The sequence below is a fragment of the Oncorhynchus kisutch genome, linkage group LG29 (genome assembly GCF_002021735.2).
Source record: "Oncorhynchus kisutch isolate 150728-3 linkage group LG29, Okis_V2, whole genome shotgun sequence".
In the NCBI taxonomy this organism is placed as follows: Eukaryota; Metazoa; Chordata; class Actinopteri; order Salmoniformes; family Salmonidae; genus Oncorhynchus; species Oncorhynchus kisutch.
The window spans coordinates 18,325,810-18,330,856 of NC_034202.2; the positions used below are offsets into that span (position 1 = coordinate 18,325,810).

Consider the following 5,047-nt stretch of genomic DNA (forward strand, 5'->3'; position numbering starts at 1 on the left):
CATGCTTCAGTTAATAGAAATCTGAACACACAACCAGCACTTTGAAACGTTGGTTTAATAATACTTTCCGGTGGATATATTGTCAAATCTCTGCCCACATAAGGACCAACCACGCAGGTAACAGGTAGAGTAGGTTAAAATGTAATTTTAGTCAACATTCCAGCTTGTAGAGGAACATTTCCTGAATGAAACACAAAGATATTCCAGACATTAGTGGATTTAGAAATTCACGCATCTGGTCCCCGGGCAAATCACTCTGTGACCATCATATTTCATTCCATTCCAGTCTTTAGTCCGGTCATGGCCAGCTCTGAAATTACTTGCCTATTAAATCAATTTATGCTTGATCTAGCAATAGGGTCCAGAGGCTCTGTAAGAAGGGTGTGGCACAATTGAGGTGCCTCTGGAGGTTTGCAGAGGACAAATCAAGCTCTGTACTGCATCGACAAGCGCCTCGCACATTTTGTAACAATATGGAGGGCTCCATATAGCTCCGCATTGACATGATTTGTTGACGGTAGGTTGGGGCATGAGGTCCTGTACTAACAAACTCACTTCCATGACATCTTCCTTCACAACAGCACTGCGTAGAAGAATGAATGCCTCGACTTCTCAGAGGCCGTATCACCAGGAAATGCTGTACGGCCACTGCAGGTCGGATTGACCACGCAGAAACTTCAAGGCAGGGCGGTAAAGTCATTCCATGGAGGGCCTAGTGTCTGCTGGTTTTTGACTTTTCCTTTCAATTAAGACCTATAAAACCAGGTGTGTTCCTTACTAATTAGTGAACTTTATTCAACAACCAAGTACGAGGAGCGAAAACCCGCAGACACTCAGCCCTCAGTGGAATGAGTTTGACACGTGCTTCAAGGGATACGAATAAGAAGTGTTTTGTAACATTAGGCCCTAAAGCAAGTGTTGATGTCTGAAGAGATGATCACAGTAGTAATGTAAAGGGGATTTAATTTTTTGTTTTTTATTTGTTCCATCACCACAGCACTGTGTTGGCTACGCAGGTAGATAAGTGTTAGTATTTACTTCCTATCCTCACGATGCTAGACCTTTATTGCTGGCAGTGTTGAATTATAACCACCACAGATCAGCCAGGCAAAACTCAAAAAGTCTCCCTCATCTATTGGGTGTAATATTAATTAATTGAATGCAATCAGAACACCACACAACAAAACTATTGCTCACTCAAGGCAAAATTCCAATTCAAACTTGTTTGACTTTTCCCGTTGATTCAATAAATATTTCACCAAATATCTTATCTATTACATTGAAGACAAAACAACGACATCTTCACTGAACAAAAATTGGGTTGGTCCCATGTTTCAAAAGCTTATTTCTCTCAAATTCTGTTCACAAATCTGTTTACATCCGTTAGTGAGCATTTCTTTGCCAAGAAAATCCATCCACCTGAGGCATATCAAGAAGCTGATTAAACAGCATGATCATTACACAGGTGCACCTTGTGCTGTGGACAATAAAAGACCACTCAAATGTGCCGTTTTGTCACAACACAATGCCACAGATGTCTCAAGTTGAGGGAGCATGCAATTGGCATGCTAACTGCAGGAATGTCCACCGAAGCTGTTGCCAGATAAATTAACATGACATTTTCTACCATATGCTGCTTTCAACGTCGTTTTTGGCCTCACAACCACAGACCATGTGTATGGTGTCGTGTTTGCGAGCAGTTTGCTGATGTCAACGTTGTGAACAGAGTGCCCCATGGTGGAGTTGGGGTTATGGTATGGGCAGACATAAGCAACGGACAATGAACACAATTGCATTTTAGCGATGGCAATTTGAATGGACATTGCCGTGACGAGATCCTGAGGACCATTTTTTAAAAAGGTATTTGTGACCAACAGATGCATATCTGTGTCCCCAGTCACGTGAAATCCATAGATTAGGGCCTAATAAATTTATTTCAATTGACTGCTTTCCTTATATGAACTCTAACTCAGTCAAATCTTTGAAATTGTTGAATGTTGCATTTAAATTTTTGTTCAGTATACATCCAAACAGTAGAGTAGAATTGTCTATTGTCCCTTTAAAAGTATAATATCTCCATCAAATGAAACTGAACATCTATGAAGTAAGCCCATCCCATTATACAGAGGGATCAGGTTTTCTTCAGAGTGATTCTGTACATTTTTTCCAATGACTGTTTTCTAGTTGAACTTGCACCTATGAAGTTTTAGGTTTCGGGCACATGCATAGCCATTCCCACATTTGTTGCACACAAACACTTTCACACCAGTGTGAAAACACTGGTGAGAAACTAAATGACTTGTCTGGGAGAATCTCTTGCCACTTCACAAGCATATGGTCTGTCCCGTGCGAGTGCTCATGTGGTTTACAAGAGTACACTTCATCGTGAAACCTTTCCCACAAATGCAACAGTTGAATGGTCTCTCGCCTGTTTGACTGAGGCATGTGGATATCAAATGTAGCCTTCATTGTGAAACTTTTACCACAAATATAACAGTTAAATTTTTTCTCCTATGTGTATGTGCTGATACAGCACAGATTTGTGATAGCAGCCTTTACCACAGTGGCTACAGACATGACTTTGAAGTTAAGAAGGCAAGTGAATCATCTTGTGTTACTTGACGTCGGCACGCGATGATGCGAGGTAAAGCCTTCCCCACATATATTACACGCGTAAGGCTTTTCACCAGTGTGACTGCAATGACGTATCTTAAGGATTGTTAATTGGGTGAAACCTTTACCACCAGTAGTACAAACGTACACTTTCTGCCCTGTGTGAGAAAGCTTGTGTCTTGAAATTGCCTGGGTTACAGAACTTTTTACCACATATTACAGGCAAAAGATTGTTCACCAGTATGTACGATCGTGCCATTTGAGCCTGGTTGCATCAGAGAGATGTTTGCCACAAACATCACAGACATACTGGTAGTCTCTTTTTCTGGTATGGATGGAGGCCACATGTCATTTGAGAGCACTTTCACCCCGGAAGCATGCCACATGAATTAGAGACAGGTTCTTGTCCAGTGTGCATGGTTTTGTCTTTCAAAAGTGTGCGAGATGAAAACACTTGGCGCATACGTCACAGACAATCGGTTTCTCTCTGATATGGGCAACGTGCTTTGAGCTGGCTTGCTCAACAGTAACTCTTGCCCATAAACCACAGACAAAAGGTTTCTGTCCAGTTTGTAAAGTCATATGATCTTTGAGACTGGTTGAAAGACGGAAACCTTTGCCAACATGCATCAAAGTGATAAGCCCTTGCTTGAGGAGTTGCACTCTGACTGGATAAGGATGAAAGGAAAAGCTTGCCACAGGTTTCACAGCAATACTTATCCGAGTGCTCTGCTTTATGAAGATCCCATTGATACCATGACTGAAAGGTCTTAGACAGCAGCTGTGTGCCCTTTCTGCGTGATCACTGAAGTTGTGCCTTTTCAGAGCACGTTCCCCACAGAATATTTTTCACATGTTGTGCAGGTGTTCCGAGTTGGGTTAAGCTCCCTGTGTTTGACCTAACTACTTCTCAACGCAAACATCTTCCCACAATCTGCGCATTTGAAGGTCTTCTCTTTAGAAAGCACCACCAAGAGGTGATTACTACACCCTGCCTTTGTACTAAAACCTTTCCCACACTGCGGGCAACTAAAGGGTTTGATGTGAGAATTAAGGTGGGCTTAAGCATATATCTCCAATTGAAACACTTTCCATAAAAGTTGCAAATGAAGCACTTCTTCGCTGCTCCGGTGGCAGCGCTTCTATCCGAACTTTGGGCTGTATTTAAAGAATCACCATTCTGGACATTATCTCCAATCCTGCCTGGGTTTGGTTCTGTGTTTGAGGGATGGCCATCTTGTTTCTCTGGGTCTGATGCAGGTGAGATCTGGGGATTAAGGTGAACTTCCTCTTGATGATCAAATTCAGAGAGAAATACCACATCTGCAACAGAGAGGGACATTGTGGTTGCTGAGGCATAAATGTAAAACAAACTACTGCATTACATATATGAATAAGATTGTGGATATGAATGACCATTTCTCCTAAATAACTTTAACAGCAATGTACCCACCCTTAAAAAGTATTCCTTAATAGTCTGATGGTGGCATTTACCCCAATAAATGCATAGGAACACTAATTTTAAATGGTTTTTTGACAGATTGTCCTGAATATCCTTTATCATAAAAAGTCACTCAAAAGTTGGCTAAATGGTAGTGGTACCACGATGCCATTAGCTGACTGATTCAAGTAATATGTTTCATAAAATTGCACAATACAATACGGCTATTGGACTTGACCATGTCTACCCGTATTCAGTGTGGTCTTGTCGACGTCTCAGTGTTTCTCTGGTTATCTTGTGTCTGAGTCAGCCCAAGGGGAGGTCTGGGAGTAAAAATCCTCTTCCTCTTGATGAGCCTCCTCAGAGAGAGAGTCAGAGCAGTAGTTGTAGAAATGAATACAGTCTCATAAAAAAATCAGTATGTGTAAAAAAAAAATAGGACATGCAACAACACCAAAGATATTCCTCATTATAAATCTGCTAGCTAAGAATTGAATTCCAGTGTTTGATACTTGTCAAATGTATTCTCTTTTTGGACATAGAAATCAGCCTACTATTGACATCATGCATTACACATGTTCACTGTTCATGTTGATATCATTATCTGTTCAGGTAGCTAGCTAAGTGGGTTATTAAGTAGGGAGGGAGTACAAATTGAACTAGTCCAGAACACTTGCTGATTTTGGCTGACAAGTTATACATTTCCACACAATTAGCATACTTCAGCTTACACACACACCTTTAATGACCAATGATCAATCTAGGCGGACGCTTTTATTCTCTGATACAGCCTTTGGGTGTGTACCTTTTAGTGCGCCTTCCACCTCAGTCCCTTTTTCCCGACTGACACTCATGCCTGTGGAAGTCTTCTCCCTTTTGACCATTATCACGTTCATTAACATCGCTCTTTTTTTCCACCATCTTCATGAATATTGTATCTGAAAGATTAAAATATGAAGTTAGAGCGACCTAACATGTTCCAATTGATGTTCA

At 41.1% G+C, this 5,047-nt stretch overlaps 1 pseudogene; it reads right to left on the minus strand.

The window, feature by feature from the left end:
• Positions 1-1,928: 1,928 nt before the first annotated feature.
• Positions 1,929-3,955, minus strand: LOC109873587 (gastrula zinc finger protein XlCGF62.1-like; annotated as a pseudogene).
• Between the last annotated feature and the right edge of the window lie 1,092 nt (positions 3,956-5,047).